This window comes from Loxodonta africana, chromosome 18 (genome assembly GCF_030014295.1).
Source record: "Loxodonta africana isolate mLoxAfr1 chromosome 18, mLoxAfr1.hap2, whole genome shotgun sequence".
Classification (NCBI taxonomy): Eukaryota; Metazoa; Chordata; class Mammalia; order Proboscidea; family Elephantidae; genus Loxodonta; species Loxodonta africana.
The window spans coordinates 63992927-64012213 of record NC_087359.1 but is presented as its reverse complement, the minus strand read 5'-3'; the positions used below and the strand labels follow the sequence as shown (position 1 = coordinate 64012213).

Sequence of the window (19287 nt, the reverse complement as noted above, 5' to 3'; positions counted from 1 at the left end):
CCATTCTCCTTCAAGATGCAGCCTGAAGGCAGCCCATATGAGTTCTGTGAAGCCTTCCCTGACCAGTCCACTCTCTTCTAGTGTCTCACTGTGCCCTGTACATATAATCCTAATAGCTAATACTTACTGAGTGAAATTACATGCCAGCAGCCTTTCCTACATTGTTTAGTCCTTACAACATCCAGCAAGAAAACTAACATCTCCATTTAACAGATGATGAAATAAGTTCACTAGGTTAGGTCATTTACCCACAGTCAAATAGTTAGAAAGTGGCAGGGCTAGGACTCAAAAAAAGGTTTGTTTTTGACTCTCGCACCAGTGATTTCAAACAGCAGGGATGAGGACACAGTGCGCAGGCCAAGTAGGGAGGATTCCATTTTTACCTATTTATCTATTGGGCTTCTACATAAGAGTTTTTCAGGAAAAAAGTGTCCACTGTTAAAATAAATTTGAAAAATTACTTGGTTCTACACTATGCTGCCTCCCACATTCCTTATAACTGTATACACTGCTGACTCTGTGCTAGACTGACCTCTTTAGGGGCAAACACTAAACTAGACTGAACCTTTGCAACTCTTGTACCAAGCACAGTGTTTGGCAATCAAAAAGAAACATTTGTAGGGAATCGAATTTTGTTTAAAGACTTTCCAAATTAAATAACTATATTTCCGTGTCTGTAGGCAATTATAAAATAATTTATAATTACACAGTACTTGATAGTTAATACTATCAAACCCTGGTGGCGTAGTGGTTAAGTGCTACCGCTGCTAACCAAAGGATCGGCAGTTCGAATCCGCCAGGTGCTCCTTGGGAACTCTATGGGGCAGTTCTACTCTGTCCTAGAGGGTCGCCATGAGTTGGAATGGACTCGACGGCACTGGGTTGATAGTTAATAAAATTCTTTATGTGTGCTATCTTCTTAGTAAGAGAAAACAAGTTGAACTTTTAAAAATGTTTTCCCAAAATAGCACATTTATTCAATATTCGAAGCTTCATTTTAATAAAATATTAATTATCCAATAATCGTCAAATAGTATTGACAAAGGACAATAACTATGTTTAATTTTGTTTTAACTGTCATACTGAAATATTAGTTGAACCACATAAAGTGCCAATAACGGCAATTACAGAAGTTTAACCTATTACTTATCAATGGTATTTAAGCCACAGTAGCAAGGCTCTCAGAAGCTAACATAAAGTAGACTTTGAAGGTTTTATTTACCATTTTAACATAGTTTTGACAAAAAAAAATTGAGCAGAGTTTAACCCCCTCCTCTGATTTCACAGTACTTTGTATGTACACATATTTAACACTTCTCACACTACACTAAAATTATCTGCTTTCATGTTGTCTCTCCAACAACACTCCTCCAAAGCCACAATCTTGACACATTTCTCACTGTATCGCTACCAAATATCACCGTAATTAACACATAGTAGGTACCTCGTAAGTAGTTCTAAATGATTATTGGAGGCATCATAATAAAACTAAGATGAAAACTTACCGTGTTCTCAGAAACTAAAGACACATTTTGTCACTTTATTCTCATCCTTTTCTTAAAAAAAAAAAAATTCCAAATAACAAAATTCTTAAATACGGGCAATAAGATACATCAAAGTTCAGCTGCTTAAGCCTGGTTTCAATGTAATTTTTTTTTTAATTGAACACTAGTTAAAATATGTCAGGGAAAGTATACCAAGTTTTAAATCCTGTAGAAAATCAAGTGGCTGTTCCGACTTTACGAAAACTTTAAAAATTAAAGACCTTTTAACCTTCCGGCATCATTCATACCACCCTTCTGATGTCTGCTTACAAATGCTATGTTTTCAAATAACAAAGAGTTACAATAGCCCTGTGATTCTGAGTTGACGTCTTTTTTAAGTCAAAACTAAGTTAACAGCAACCAAAAGAGGGAAAAAATACATTGCTTTAAAACAAGAGACAAAAGCTTACATAATATTTCCAACCATACAAACAATAGAGGACAAAATTGTTCTGTGTGGTTTTTTCGTTTTGTTTTTGAGCACAAGGTAATGGTGAATACTAACGCAGACAGCCTAAAAGAATTCTGACGATGCAGGTATCACGCAATTCTGGAGCAAAGGAGCAGTGTTCTGAAACTGATGTTTCATGGTGACTGTCCTGGATGTAATGTATAGATTAGAGAAGAGCAAGGAAAGGCTGGAAGTAGCAGACAGGGGCCTGGAGAAGGATGGAAGCAACGGGAATGAAGATTTGAAAAAAAGAGCTTTATGTTCAAATCACAATTATACAAAGGCAGATTTTTTTACAGGGGGCAGGGGGTGTGCATCGTCCAGTACTTGCTCCTCCTCTGGAAGCTGGTCTTTGCGAGGGTAGGATCATGGTCCTCTAGAGGCTGATCCCCTGCTGTTTACAACCAGTGGCAACTGCCCAGATGTTATGACAAAACCAACTGGAAAACCTGCACAATGTCACTCAATTGAACTGATTTCTAATTCACTATTATTCACACCAATGTTGACCTCCACTGGGGGAAGTAACTGAGAAATAGCTATTTTCTCAGTGTCAATTACTGAATTTATTTACCAAGGATCTACGAGGTGCCCAGTCTTCAAATCAAACAACATGTATCTGTGTCCCATGTAAAGCGGGGCAGCTGTGACTCAGCTTGAGTCAACTGTTGCCATGGGGAAATCTGGGCCATACTGTTGCCAGAGCTTCTAATTTTTTAGAATCTAATAATACAGATTTTATGTAAAATCATTATTTTTTAAGTATTGACTCAAAAAAGAGTTTAACTATAAAAGGCCAAGAGAAATACATCTCCAGGCTGAGTTTGGCCTGCAGGCTGCCAGTGTACAACCTCTGGCTAGGTACTAAAAAAATGTAAGTTGTCTGAATGGTTGAGAGGCAAAAAAAAAAAAAAGTGGTACAAAAGTTTAGGAATTTATGGTCTAATAAAACAGATGCTAACAGTATTGTTCATTCTACTCATTCAATTCAAAGCACAAAAATTACTAAGGAACAAGTATCTAATTAACATGGGGATGAATTCTGCATGTGAAAACAAACAAAAACCAAATTATACCATCTTGTCTGCAGATACCTTCCTCATGTTTATTGCATCATTGTCTGTAAGCTAAAATTATGAACAACCTAAATGCTCATTCCTGTAGTCCAGATGTAGACTATAGTGTAATTATATATAAGAAATTTAACAATACTTAACAGACTAAACCAGTTGTCATCAAGTTGACTCCAACTTACGGCCACCCCATATATGTCAGAGTACAACTGTGCTCCACGGGGTTTTCCATGGTTGATTTTTCAGAGGTAGATTAGCAGGGTGACCTGAGTCGCCTCCGGGTGGCCTGAACCGCCGATCTTTTGGTTAGCTACCCCGTGTGTTAACTGTGTACCTCCCAAGGACTCCATAAACTAAATCTACATATGTCAACACATCTAGAAAATATTTTGTTAGATGAAAAACCGAGCTGTAGAATAATATACAGTATCATAACCGTCACGTAAATTTTAACAATTCACAAAGCATTATTATACATTGTTGATGGGTACATACATATGTTGTAAAAAGTATTAAAACAAAGAACAAAAGAATATGTACAAACTTTAGGAGAGACTTTACCATCAGGTAGAGGGAGAGGAATGGGATCGGAAAAACATACAAAAGAGACCTCAACTGTAACTGTTAATAAAGTTTTATTTCTTTAAAAAAGAAAAGACTACAATACTCTGAAGCAAACATGATGAAATGTTAGCATCTGTCAATTCTGGTAGTAGTAATTTTGTTATATTAAGGTATTTTTCTGGAATGTTTGACATAGTCCATAATAAAAATACCTAACATTTTAAACTATAAATATGCAGAAAAAAAAAAATTTAAGAAAAAACAAAAAGCACTTTTCTGATTGAGTATAAGTCCCATGATAGGCCCTCTGACAGATGGCAAAATAGATAAGTAAATTATGTGAAAGCACTTAAGGAATGAGCCCTACACTTCTGAGGCCCTATTGTAGAAAATTTTGGAATCAAGTAGTCAAGATTCAAATGCCAGCTTGGCCACTTACAAACTGTGTGAGCCCAAATTTTCAAAAGTTCTTAGCCTATTTGCCCACATATTAAAGGGACTAGTATCACCATCGACCTCAAACAGTTGCTGCAGTGAACAGCTGTAGCGCGATTATGTAGTAGTGAGTAGCTGTGGTGAGATTTAATAAGAAAATCAATGTTTAGGGCTTGTACAATGCATGCGTGTACCTACCCTTCTACTCACCTTCCTACAGCTCAGGAATAGTAAGGAAATACAAAGACAGTAATTTTACTCTGAAGATGATATTGTATAGTGCCTTTGGCACTTTCACATACCACTATAAAACAAAACACACTGCTTTCCTAGTGTCTGAGGACAGAGAGCAAATCAGTCTGCCATTAAGAGTAGGCAGAAAGTAAAGATGGACTACTATCATTTCATGTTAACCACCTTCATCATCACCATAATAATAATGACTAACATTTATTGAGTACTTACTATGTGCTAGGAACTATTCTATTTTTAAATGCATTGTCTCAGATTTTATCAGATAACAAAACATTTTATATAAATCAAAGAAAAGGTGCTAACTAGGTATCCTAAGATCATGAATTTGGAGAAAAGAAAATTTCTTCCAAGTTGAATAAATTAGAGGAGCGTCTTAGGCTGGGTTCCCTAGAGAAGCAAAACCAGCAGAGCGTATGAACACATACACACACACAAAAAAACCGTTGCCATCAAGTCAATTCCGACTCATAGAGGCCCTATATGAGAGACTAGAACTGCCCAATAGAGTTTCCAAAGAGTGCCTGGTGGACTCGAACTGCCGACCTCTTGGTTAGCACCCATAACACTGAACCACTACGCCACCAGCGTTTATAGAGAGAGATTTATATCAAGGAAACGGTTCACACGGTTGAAACATCCCAAGTCCATGGATCAGGACAGAGGCTCCTCCTGATTCACGTAGCTGCAGGGGCTGGCAAACCCAACACTGGCAGGTTGAAGAACAGGGCTCTTGTTGACAGGCTGTGAAGATCGACGAATCCCAAGATCAGCAGGCAAGACAGAAAGGCTTCTCCTGACTCATGCAGCTGCAGGGGCTAACCGAACCCAAGATCAGCAGGTTGGTGAGCAGGGCCCTTGCTCACAGGTTGTGAAGATCCACGAATCCCAAGGTCGGCAAGTAAGCTGCTAGCTCAAGTCCCAAGAGCCAGAGGTCAGACGAACAGAAGGCAGCTGCAGGATCCAGAGAGGGCAAAAGCCAGAATGTCCACTTTTACTCAGATGCAGGCCACATGCTCAAGGAAACTCCCTTTCACCAGACTGGCTACTCACAGCAGATCCCATCATTGGGTGATCACATATAAACAGAGAATCATGGCCCAGCCAAGTTGACACACAATCTTGACCATTACACGGAGGCTGCCTGGAAAAGGAGAACTTGGTATGCAGATACAAAAAGGACTTGGGTATACACAGGACAAGGGGAGGAAGCGAGCAGTGAAGAGTGAAAGCAACAACTTGAAAGGCGACAGTGAGTTTAAGATAATAGTGGTGGAATAAATTGAAAAAGGATAGCAAGAGTGGTAGCGCAATTTGAAGAATGTAATCAACAGTAACTGAATTGTACAGGTAGAAGTTGCTGAAATGGTTTATCTTCGGCTGTGTATCCCCAAATCAAACCCGAATGCCACCAAGTTGATTCCGACTCATTGTGACCCTATACAGAACAGAGTACAGCTGCCCCGCAGGGATTCCAAAGCTGTAAATCTTTACGGAAGCAGACTGCCCACATCTTTCTCCCGCAGAGCGGCTGGTGGGTTTTAACCAACCTTTCAGTTAGCAGCCAAGCGTTAACCACTGTGCAACCAGGGCTCCTTCGGCTGTGTATATTTTCACCAAAATTTGAAAAAAAAAAAAAAAAGAGTGAAAGCAGCATAAGGAACAGAAATTATCTTCATAAGGCTGAATCACAGGATACACGGCAGGCAATGAGAGAAAAAGGATGAAAACATGAGCTGAGGCACATGAGAAAAGTCCTTGAATGTCCATTCAGAATTAAACTAACATCTATTAAGCACCACGTTTCTGGCAATAAAAAAACCCACTGCCGTCGAGCATTTTCATGTAACATAGCTCAGTAAACACAGTAAAGAGCTGGTGGTGGGTTTCTGGCAAGAAAGTGACTTGAGGACTGTGGTTCAGGAAAATTCATGTTTTATGTAATATCCTACACAACTCCTCTTCTTAGTCTCCACTATGACTAACACCCAGTTTCTCAAATCCACTCAGTCATCCAAGCCAGAAATCTGAGTTGTCATCTACACTTCCCTCTGCCCAACACACTGTTCATTCATAATTCTACCTCTTAAACCTTTCTCAACAACCTTCACTGTCACTATCTTATTTCAAGCACCAATCATTTCTTCCTGAACAAGTCTCCTAAGTTACCTCCAAATTTCAATTTCCTCCCTGTTACTCACATAATCTATCTAAAATACAGATCTGATTATACATAATGCTTGCCTTTGCCTGAAATTCTTCAATCATTTCCAAGCCACCTACAAAGTAAACAGAATGTAACATACAAATGCTATCAATCTGACTTATAGGTACTTCCCAGCCTCATATACCACATGTACTCTACAACCCACCCCCTCCCAACTACTTATCAACATACACATAATAGTTTTTCATGCTTCTTGTGTATGTTGCTGTTCCCATTATCTAAATGACCTCCCATATCCACTGCAATTATTAATCCTTCAAGATTCAGTTCAAATATCATCTCCTCTCTTAACTGTCTTCAGTAAGGATTTTTGATATCATGTACCAGTTTTGGAGCACCTAGAATGGGAGCAGTATCATAAAAACACTCATTCAAATACTAGTATACTGATTTGCTCCAGGAATACTCCTATCCTCAAGGAGTCTAAAGTCTAACTCTATTACAGAAGCAGATTCAACAGAATTTGTCAACAGATTGGATGTGGGTAGCAAAGGAAAGAGAGGAATGAAAAAGAGCCAGACAGAAGAACAAAGCTGCCAATGAACTGTATTCTGTATTTTTCAATGCTTGGAAAAGTCTGTAACAGGAATAAAAGGAAATGGACAATGTACACCACAACAATATAGGATCCAGATTCAAGATAATATGAGGACATGAATTTCCCATGCATTTCATCATTTTATTAAGAACCTAAAATACAAATTCAAGCAAATTCTAATTATTCACTTTTAATTAAGTTTTTCCCTGTTTTATAAAACTGAACAGCGAGAAAAAATATTTTTACAAGCTAAATCCAGAATTAAAAAGACCCACTGCCATAGAGTCAATTCAGACGCATAGCCACCCCATAGGGCAGAGGAGGACTGCCCCACAGGGGAGGACTGTCCCACAGGGGGTTTCCAAGGGGCGGCTGGTGGATTCAAACTGCTAAGCTTTTGGTTAGCAGCTGTAGCTCTTAGCCACCAGGGCTCCAATCTAGAAACTGGGAGCTAAAATTTATTCAAGGAATGAACAGCTATCAAAGTTTATCATTTATAAATGAACAATAAAAAAAATAGATACAACAGAATTTACAAATTTTAGTTTGTCTTTAATGATTGAGCAGTCATTTCAAAGTCTTACAGTATTACCATGGTACTATGTTTATCATCACAAATCTCAATGTAAAAATGTAACATAAAAACAACATAACAGTCGAGCTTTTTGGACTTGGGCTAAATAAGAGTTTTCTGCATAATGGTATGTCCTTAAAGAGAAATTATCTCTACCTAAGAAGAAAAATAGCAATGGCCTGTAAATTTACAGATTAAAAACTATCTCAGGCCTTTAATCCTCATTTTATAAACTATCACAACTTGGCCCCAAAGCATCATATATCACTAACACAGAAGACATCTAAGATCTAAAGTACTTCAAAAGAATATTTGCTTTAAAAAATGTTAGAAATACCACCTTATGTAGAAGTCAACTCTGACTCTTCTCTTTCTTCTATATCTAATCAAAGAACTTGTCCTGTCAAATTCACCTTTCCTCAATATTTTTTGAATTATTCTCCTTCTGTCCAACCTTACCACTACTACCATACTTCACACCTTTATCATGTCTCATTTAGACTGGAGAGTCCCTGAGTGGTGCACATGGTTAACACGCTCAGCTGCTCAATAAAAGGCTGGAGGTTCGAGTCTACCCAGAGCTGCCTTGAAAGAAAGGCCTGGCGATCTACTTCCCCAAAAATCAGCCACTGAAAACCGTACGGAGTGCTGTTCTACTCTGACACACAAGAGGCCGCCATGAGTAGGAACTGACTCACCAGCAACTGGTTCATCTGGACTAATTTCAACAAGTTTCCCTAAATCCAGTCTTGGCCTGTTAATATCTATCCTCTGGATCATCTATCTAAAATATTATCTGATCACATCGCTTCTCTACTTAAAAACAACTCTTTATTGTCTTATTTATTTAACAAATGTTTATGTAGCACTTACTACATATACACATATGCTAGGAGCCTTCCCACTCCACCTTCCCTTGAGACATATGTATTCCTCTTACGTCCCCATACTCCTTTATACTCACTCTATGGAGGAACAGGGAAGAGGGTGTGAGATCTAAAGACAGGCAAGCGTGAAATTGAGAAACAGTTCCTCCCTCATTAACACAAACTCACTGCCCCCTAAAATTCCCATCCAGTCTTTCAAGTTGCTGTTGTCAATTCGATCCCATAGAGTTCTTAAAAGAGCATAATGCTCAAGGCAGACCTTTTTTACTAGTTAAATTACTACGGCATTGTTTAAAGTGCTTGACAAATGCTTCTCACAACAACCTAAAAAAAAAAAAAACCCAGTGCCTTCGAGTGGATTCCGACTCATAGCGACCCTATAGGACAGAGTAGAACTGCCCCATAGAGTTTCATAACTAAACCCAATATAACACAGCTAGAGGAACCCTGGAGGTCATGGTCCCCAGACCCTTTGATAGCCCAAGACTGGAACCATTCCTGAAGTTAACTCTTCAGACAGGAACTGGAGTGGGCGATAAGACAGAAGATGACACTGGTGAGGAGTGAGCTTCTTGGCCCAAGTAGACACATGAAACTACTTGGGTAACTCCTGTCTGGAGGTGAGATGAGAAGGCAGAGGGGAACAGGAGCTAGCTGAATGGACACAAGGAATACAGGGTGGAGAGGAGTGTGCCGTCTCATTAGGGGGAGAGTAGCTAGGAATACATAGCAAGGTGTATATAAGTTTTTGTATAAGAGACTGACTTGATTTCTAAACTTTCGCTTAAAGCACAATTTTAAAAATCCTTCACCAGGCAGAAGTAGTGGTTCCCAGAAATAATCAACTAGGGAGCTTACTGAAAATGCAGACTTCCCAGGAGTCACCTCATGGAATTCTGATTGCATCAGTCTAAGCCCCTGACTCATGATGACCCTGTGCACAACAGAACAAAACTTTGGAGACTGCAGTGATCCACAGGGCTTCGTTATCTGATCTTGAGAAGCAGATCACTAGGCCTTTCTTCCCTAGTCCTTCTTGGTCTGGAAGCTCCACTGAAACCTGTTCTACATCACAGCAACATGCAAACCTCTACTGACAAATGGGTGGTGGCTGTGTGTGATGTGCACTGGCCGGGAATCAAACCCAGGTTTTCCACATGGTAGGAAAGAATTCTGCTACGAAACCATCAATGCCTCTAAGTCTAAGGTGGGCCCGGGAACGTCAATTTTTAACAGATAATTCTGATGCAAATGGTCCATGCACCGCACTTTGGAAAAACTTGTCTGCAGGCCATTACAGAGTTATGTTCTCTCTTCCACACTTACCCATCGCTACAGCCATATTGAACTACATAGGGATTCCCTAGCCCACCTAGTTGCACTTCTGTGGCTATGTACAAATTACTTCCTCTGCCTGGAATATCCTCCCCATTATTCCCAAGCAACCTGACCAGCTTTCTTCAAAAATGTTCTACCAATATCTTTGTGAAGACTTCCTTGAAAACTCTGGGACCTCGACAAGGTATTGTGATTATAGCACTGTTAGGCTACCACGTGAATGGTACAAACAGTTAACGCGCTTGGCTGCCAACCAAAAGGTTGGCAGTTCAAGTCCACTCAGAAGTGCCGCAGAAGGCCTGGAGACTTACCTTCAAAAAAATCAAGCCACTGAAAATCCTATGGGTTGCAGTTCTACGTCAGAATCGACTAGATGGCAACTAAGCTTGGTTATAATGCTACCTTGTATGCTAAATACGTGTTTACAAACTTCAAGGTCTTTGAGGGCAGGGCCTGGCAATCACGTTTGCATTCCCAATGCCTGGTACACAATATAGTAAAACCTGCAAAAGCCAGAGGTGTGTAAGCTGGAAACCTGCCAGAGAAGGAAAACGCAAATGTTTTCCACTAAAATGAGCAATAAAAAACTGGTAAGACTGCAGGTGCAGTCTATCAAAGACAGAAAACATATAAGACACAGAAAAGCAAGGTTCTCAGGTTTCACTGAATAGTTAAACAAATGTTTGTTGGGGGGAAAAAACTGATGAAAACTTAGAAAACAAAAATACGTAACGGCGTCAGATAATTTTTTAAAAAGCAGAAACCCAATGAGGGTCTCTATACAGAAATGTTATAATGGAAGCACAAGGTATAAAAACAGAACTGCAATTCTCAAGTATTTATCTTACCCTCAAATTATAAATTCTACTTATTGCAGAATAAATTTTCCTTTTCAGGACATAGAGCTACCAATTTCATTTTGAAACTAAGAGTCTAATCAATCTAAATATTTTATTTTTTGCTGTATTATTTAAAAATTGTGTGTGGGGGGAGAAAGAGGTACATTCGATAGCACAGAACCAATGAATGAGATACCTTAATAAGCTTTGCTTTTCAGATTACAGTAGTCTCTCTCTAAACAAGTCCCATAATGGAGCTCTTCTTCTCTAAAATTCAACTCTTTTATATATAAACTGGAGCCCTGGTAGCACAGTTAAGAGCTATGGCTGCTAACCGAAAGGCTGTTAGTTGGAATCTACCAGCTGCTTCTTGGAAACCTGTGGGGGAGTTCTACTCTGTCCTATAGGGTCTTTATCAGTTGTAATGGACACGACAGCAACAGGTATTTATAAACCATGTAACCACATCAGTCTGGATAGTTAGTCAACACTGAGTTTTACTCTCAGAGTAATTACTGGATGATATAGCCATTGACCCATTGCCGTCGAGTCAATTCTGACTCATGTATAATATACTCAAATGTAGCTTCTTCAAAGGCTTTCTCTGATCTTTATTCTCCAAACTAGTATATACATCAAAACATTTTATCTTAAATACAAACCAGAAAAAAATTAGATTTTTAAATTAAATAATATTTAAAATTCTAAACACAATTTTTCTTATAATTAAAATAAGGATGTAAACGGTTTTTAAAAATGGGGGAGAGGAGACTCATCTTCCTTATAGCAGAATTCCAAGTAATGTACGTACGTATTCCCCCTTCTAGGAAGTGGAGCTTGTTCCCCACCCCTCTTTCCCAGGTAGGCTAGACTTAAGAACTAGCTTCCAAAGAATAAAGTAGGGAAATGAAAAAAAAACAAAAAACAAAAAAACAACAACTTTATGGGAGAGAAACTGGCAAACGTTACATTGTCCAAGTGGTGCTGTTTAACATCATCAGTGATGTCACATGGATATTGTGAATCCCCGGTATGATGTAATGAAAAAGGTACTTTACCTCTGTGGTCTTCTTTCCAAAAACCTGAATCTAATCATTAAAAAAAAAAAAAGACAAACCCAGTTTGGGGTACATTCTAGAGGATACGTGACCAGTACTCAAAACTGTCAAGGTCGTGGAAAACAAGGAACAACTGAGAACTGTCACCGACCAGAGGAAACTAGGGAGACGTGACAATCAAACGTAATGTGGTAAACCTGACTGGATCTGGAACAAAAGAGAGGCCGTTAATGGAAAAACTCGTAAAAACCAAAGAAGGTCTGGAGTTTAGCTCACAGTAATGTACCACATCTGATCTTTTAGCTTTGACAACTGTACCAGGTTTTGACAAATGTATGATAAAAGCATGATGTTAACAGGGAAAATTGGGTGTAGGGTATATAAGGGAAGTCTACAGTATTTTTACAGCTTTTCTGTAAATCTAAAATTATTTCAAAATAAAAAGTTTATTTATTAAAAAACAGGGAAAATATAGTGTTATTTAAATTAATAGTATTTAAAATTTTAAACAAAATTTTTGATTGTTAAAATAAAAATAAATCATACTTTGCAGTTTAAATAAAAAGGCCTGGTTGCAATGTAATTTTATATTAAAAACATTAATTTTTCAACGTGACGATGATTTACACAGCCCTTCTGGCTCACTAAGCAGTTTTGAAGCCAACTGGTTTCAGATACACTCTATGGCTACCACAGGAGAAAGAATCCCTAATAGTAATTTTTAGGAAACATACTCAAAACTACAAGAACAAAAATACATTAGTAACCGCATTCTTACATGGCTAAACTGTAGGATAAATTAATTATCTTCCTAAGAAAGAGTCTCCAACAATAATAAGCATTTACTGAGGAATTTATAGTCCTTTTATCATTCGATAAGGATTCTGGCGGCATAGTAGTTAAGCGTTGGGCTGTTGACCGAAAGGTCAGTAACTCTATGCGACACTTTTACTCTGTCCTATTCTGTCCTATAGGGTCACTATGAGTCGGAATCGACTGGATAGTACTAGGTTTTTTTGGTATAGGGTAGCTATGAGTTGAAATTAACTCAACCACAATGGGTATGGTTTTCAGTTATTATTCAGCAGTCACAACAATCCTGAGTTAGGTACTATTATCGTTATCCATTTATAGATAAGGAAATTGAGGTTCTTGTCTAAGGCACATAGCTAGTGAATTGTGGAGTTGAGATTAGAAGCCAAAATATATGGTTTTAGTCAACAAGAAAAAATTAACAACAAAATCCCCAAATAATCAAACAACTGATTATCTTCTTTTTCCTTCTTTTGATACTCAGCATATTTTTGATAAATTAAAAACGAACATGGAAAGATGACCACATGAAATATATGCTTTATGCATTTAAAACACTAATATCATAAAACTTACTGTCTTTACCATAGATTGAAAGTGGATTAGTTTAATCAACAAAGTACAAAATCTTAATACACAAAAAGCTTTCTACAATGATTTCAAACATTAAATCCCTTAAAATTTCCCCAGATTCTTAACTTCACTTATCAAGAGACAGTTTCTCAGAATATTTCTTAACAGCCCCAATTAACTGTAAGTAAATCTTTTCAACACGTAAAAGCCTCAAAAGCAAATAATCACGATGTATAGGTAATTTTTCCAGTTGAGTTAATCCACTTCTTATAGTCGACAATTTTGTGGCCCTGACATGACTAAATCAGAAGTGTGACTCTCTTCCCCAGGACAACGTACGATTTCTGTACAGAAAGTAGTAAACACTCTTCCCTCTATCATCTTAATTCCAGAGAGACCACAGGAAGTTAAATATTACAAAGAACTTTAGGAGAGCACATTTCCTTTCACATAATCCTTCGTTCCATCAAATTCAACAAGTACTCATCTTCATATTATCATCATTTATTAGACACCTTCTGGAAGTCCCTATTCAAATGCCTAAGGTCATATGCATGTGAAATAGTTAGCAATAGTTAACATAAGACCATATGCTAGTAATTGCCAATTTAAACTACGCAGGAAATAAATGCAAGAAGAAATTAACAAAAAAGTTAGTTACAAAAGAAATCCATTTGTCAAAAGAAAAAGGAATGTTTGATCACGCAAGGCAATACCTGAGTGGTTCAGTGGCTAAAACGTTTACTTTGTTCTAGCCACTAACCTAACCTGTGACCTTAGGAAAAGAAATTCCCTAAATTTTAGTCCACTCATCCATAAAAACACCAATCTCTCTCAAAAAGTAACTGCCAGAACACACAAAAATGAGTACCAATTTCAATATATTTGCAAAGTTCTAGGGAAATGTTTGGAGTCCTGATGGTACAGTGGTTAAGAGCTCAGCTGCTAACCAAAAAGTCGGCAGTTTGAATCTACCAGATGCTCCTTGGAAACCCTATGGGGCAGTTCTACTGTCCCATAGGGTCTCTGAGTCAGAATGGACTCGACAGCAACGGGTTAGGGAAATGTTTAATGACAACACCTTAAGGGACTACCTTTCCAGAAACATCCTGGACAAATGCTCAGATCAGTCCTAACTAGGTAAGCTAAGTTTCAACCGAAAGGCATCATCTTTTAAGAGGAAACAAACTAAAATAATAAGTACCTATGACGCCTGCCTCCACTGAGAGCAAAGCATTTCAAAAATATCAATTAAAATCTATAACTCCAGTGCAAAGTTAAAAATTACATACATAGCAGAAGTTAAACCAAGGTTCAATTTAAATGACTAGCCAAAGTGTCATACCAAACCAGCAACAAAGCTACAACAGTCCAAAAAGCCTTTATTGCAGTCAACTATTACGCTTACGCAATAAAGCATCCTTCACACAAAGTGCAGGTTTCTCACGTTTGGCCTTCAACAACTAGGATTCACTCTACAGCTAAACATGTGCAACTGTAGGTCTGCTTTTTTCTTTTCAGAACTCATACCGCATACTCATTGGTTTTATTCTAAACAAAGCAACTTAATAAATAAAAGACAATTACAGTTGTATCACGGAAGACATTAGATCAGTGGCAGAGAATTTCCACTTCGAAGTTAACTATTTCTCTCTTCCCAAAGCATATAAAAACCGGTTATCTGGCACAACAAAATATTTTCAAAACAGAGAGTGAGAGGCAAGTAAATAATCTCTTTTAGGACCACAAGCAGACATGGCCAGCCAGATTTAAAGCCAACTGAGCCTTAAGTCCCTTTAGCAAGAGTGCATGACTCACTGCTTTAGACCTCAACGGTTAAGGGAAAACGCACTCTCAGTGCCCTAAGATTTTACTATGGGTTTGTTTTTTAAGACATCTCCAACCTAATGTTAATAACTTTGATAGCTTCTACAGCTTATTTGGAAACCCTGGTGGCGTAGCGGTTAAGTGCTATGGGTGCTAACCACAAGGCTGGCAGTTCAAATCCATCAGGCGCTCCTTGGAAACTATGGGGCAGTTCTACTCTGTCCTGTAGGGTTGCTGAGTCGCAATCGACTTGATGGCAGTGTGTGTGTGTGTGTTTTTATGGCTTATTTATTAAGATGACAAGTTGTGAATATTACAAATCACATGTAAACAAGAATTGAGGTCCTTATTTTTCCTACGCATTTAAAAAACATGCCATAAGGTGAAGTTATATATTGCCATCTATTATTTAGTACGCAACCAAGAGGGAAACATTTACAACTAAAAGATATATATGTAGAATACACACTGTGAAACATGAATGATGTAGCTAGAAAACCAAAAATTATGAGATACTGATTTTTCCCTACCAGAAACATCTCCAAATCTTTTATACTAGGTATTTTAGCTGGAAAAATATATATGTCAAGTAGCTCTACTAAAATCCATTCCAATCTCATTAAAAGTTTTATAAATGTAAGATTATGAAAATTTTTCAAAACAGGTCTCCAAATTATGCAAAAGATTCTGCCACAGAATCAGAAACACACAAACACTTAGAACTAATGCTCTCTTAAGCCACCTTATCTTAAGCTCCTGATCAAGTAATAATCTACTGAAAAATCATACTTTTAGGTACACTTTTATAGCTACAGACAGCAGTGATACGAATATGTCAGATACATAATACAGTGAACTATCATTTCTAACCTCTCTCATTCTTCGCCATATATGAGCCCTTCCACTTTTTAATCACATTAAAAAACTATGAAAATGTAAAAAAATGTAAGAATATTGACATTCATAAATGCTGATCAAAGTCACATTTATCACATGAATTTGAAATTCTTTTGAAGATGTCCTTTCACGTGAGTGCTTGACACAAGACGTTAAAGTGACCTACCCTCTCATGCTAGTACCTTACAAAAAGGCCCCCTTCAAGGCCACCCAAGAAAAAAGGTTTAAATAAACGACCTTTAATGCAAATTATCTTATCCTTTTTTCTCATCTTTGATGCTCATTATTTAAAAATCACAAATATTTACTGTTTCAACACAAACTAAAGTAAAAGAAAACATCTCTAGCATCCTTATTAGATTTTCAAAATATTTCTATTATTATTTGTATCCAAGTATTTCTGGCATTAATTTACACTTAGTTGACTTAAACAATAAAATTAACAAGAGTGTATATATATAGCCAGAAAATAAGTGTCTGCTTTAGAGCTGGGACACTGCTTTGTACCCAAATCATTCAACACCCACCCTTGCAAAAAAGGGGGAAATTTAAAACAAGAGGATTTTAAGACTTACTACAGAGAAACGCCTTTGTTGTAGCACGAATTAGCATGAAATAACATAAGCAAGAGAAAAATGCTATTGAAAGGGCAAGCTAGCATTTCACAGCTTTTGCTCTCTTACTCCACCCAGTCTTCTCCTCTCAATGGCTGTTCACAGCATCCACAAATATTAGCCAATTTTTTTAAAAAGGAGGTGGGGGCAGCACCAAACTAGAGCCTGCTCCATCAAAAATCAACATGTGCAGAAATATTTTACGTGAAAAATTGAGTTCCTTACTCTGATTCAAAAAAATACATACCAACCTTCAAATCTGTTTTAGGAGATCCCCTCCCTTTCTGAACAATCCAAACAATGATCATTTATAATAGGACATGAAAAAATATATCACTCTACAGATTACTCTTCTGCTTTAGTAAAAACTGCAATTTGCAACTAACAATTATTTTGCAAAACTGTCCTAAATGACACCAATTAGGGATTAAAGGCTAGCTAAAGCCTTAGAACCAAACCAGAATTTTTTTTCAATAAAGGCTAAGTAAAAGCTTTTTATATATATAGCCAACATTATAGCACTATCACCATAACCAAGCAGGAAATTTTCCTGATAAGGGATTGGACCCTGCAGCAATCAAGCCCTGCTGCAGCAAAAAAAAAAAAAAAAAAAAAAATTTAAGCAAACACTACTGTAGCAAAAGGGAAGGGATGACATCCTCACTGGTATGAAAGGCCCAAGCACTATCTCCTCCACCCTAGCCTCAAAATGAAATTCACACAAAACAATTCACCCTCCAACAGAAATAGTATTATAAAATGGCTTTTTTTTTTTTTTTTGCTTAATCTTTAAAACACTATGAATCTCGGGGATTGTGTACCTAAAGTAGAGATCAGAATAACAATATCTTTATTCTCTTCCAATTGCCTCGTAAGGAAAAGGGAGAGGGGGAGGGCTTGGCATGACATCGCCCATTGAGAAGGAGACCACAAATCTGGTCCTTCTCTTCAAAAGCACAATTTCTTAACCAAAGGGTTGGTATAAATTGGAGGCAAACCCCAGCCTCAAAAGACAATTTCCTACTCTCCTTCCAAGGAGTTTCTTGCTAAGTCACTGAAAAAAAAAAAAAGGCAAAATAAGAAATAAAGCCGAGGCACCTAGTGCTCTCCTATCTCGATACAGAAAACCTCCTCTCTACGTTCATGTTTAGGGAGGTAGTTAAGAGTTAAAATCTGCCTACCACCTCAGAGGCATTTTTTCTCACCTGGGAGGCTAGAGGAGGTATACGGGTAATGCGTTTCCTAAAGGTGTAGGGAGATTAGATGAAGGGGAACGGATGAGGGCCTTGAAGCTCAGTGTCAGAACGTCAAAGGGCAGCTCCCGCTTGAGGAGCCGGTGGCAGGAGGAAAATCCTGCCCGGCCGTGGACAGATACTGCGGATGGGTCGCTGGGTCGGGTCGCTCCCCCTCAGTGGGGGCCGAGGGTGGACCACCGCAGAGGGGACCAGGAAGGGGGCGGCCCACCCTCCTCAGGTCAACCCCATCCTAAGGACAGGTGGGGGACGGAACGCCTGAAAGGCCCTGTGGCCGCCAAGGCGGCGCGGGGCTGAGCCTGGTCCCCGAGCCGCCGACCGCGGATGGGGTGGGGACTGCGGCGCTCGCCTTCCGCGGCCGGGGAGGGAAGAGCCGAACCTTCTTCCCAAGATCAGAAAGCGACCTGCTCCCCACGCCCTTCCTAGCCCAGAATACTTTTTTGCTAAGTCACCAGGGGAGGAGGACGATCTTTTCTCGGGAAGGGCTGCGGGCGGAGTCCCGGCGGCCCCGGCACCCCCGAACCCGGGCAGGAGAACAGGGCAGCGAGGCCAGCGCCCTTCCCGGCCTGTCCCCCCTCCTCCCGTGTCTCTCACTCAACGGCCGTCGCGGCCGCCATTTTGAGAGCGAGGAGAGAAGAAGAAGGAGGAGGCGGCGGCAGGGGGAGGGGAGAATGGGAGGGAGGGGACCGGCGCAGCCACATCGTCAGGCCGCCGGGCCCGGCCCGCAGCAGCCCGAGCGTGGTAGAGAAGACAGAGAGGAGGGCGCAGACCCTCGCCGCCTTACCGGAGCGCTGCACCGCCGCCTCCGCAGGGCCTCTTCCGTCCTTCACTCCCATCCACCGGCAGGGGAGGGGGGAGGGAGAGGGAAGGGAGGAAGGAGGGAGGGAGGGAAGGAGGGAGGGGGAGGATGGCGCGCTGGGCCCGGTCCCGGGGAGGGGGAGGGGAGGGGAGCGGACGGGCTCCGCTGCCGTTCCGGGGCTCGAGCGCAAGTCCGGCGCTCGCGGTTTCTCTCGCTCGCGCCCGAGCGTTCCCCTCCTTCTCTCTCTCGATCCTAGACCCCGGGTCGCTGCTCGTTCGCTCGCTCCCTCGCTATCTCGGCCGCCGGAGTCCGCCGCCGCCCCGCCGCTCCAGCTCCGTCTGTCACAGGAGCTGCCCCAACGCCCTGACGTCACCGCGCCGCCGCCGCCGCCCCAGACCCGCCGGGAAGAGGGAGGGGAGGGGGCCGGGAGCGGAGGAGGGGCTGCGGCGCATGCGCCAGGCTCGACTATGGCCGGGCCCTGAGCGGCGCCGCCTTACGCTTAGCGGACGCTGGTGGCTGTGGCGGATGCGGCTTGGCGGCGCCCAGGGTCCGGTGGACGAGTTTGCTTACCGGGCGCTCCTTCCCTCCTCCTCACGCCACCGTAACCTTGGAAAAAGGCTCCTGGCTCCCTTTTCCTAAACCCTCCTCTGACTGTTCTGGCCCCTCACAAATTCTGGTTTTGCTCACCTCCCCGCCTTGTTTTTGCCCGCATACGGCGCTCTTGCTGCTTC

The 19287-nt window shown here is 40.3% G+C and overlaps 1 protein-coding gene across 2 annotated transcripts in view; it reads right to left on the bottom strand.

The window, feature by feature from the left end:
* Positions 1-18890, bottom strand: part of PAFAH1B1 (platelet activating factor acetylhydrolase 1b regulatory subunit 1) — a 66463-nt gene extending 47573 nt beyond the window's left edge. The window contains exon 1 of one of the 2 annotated variants that reach the window (XM_064271562.1): positions 18542-18890. The gene's annotated coding sequence lies outside the window, so the exon portion shown is untranslated. The remainder of the gene's footprint in view (positions 1-18541) is intronic. The other variant, XM_064271561.1, reaches the window with a different exon arrangement.
* Between the last annotated feature and the right edge of the window lie 397 nt (positions 18891-19287).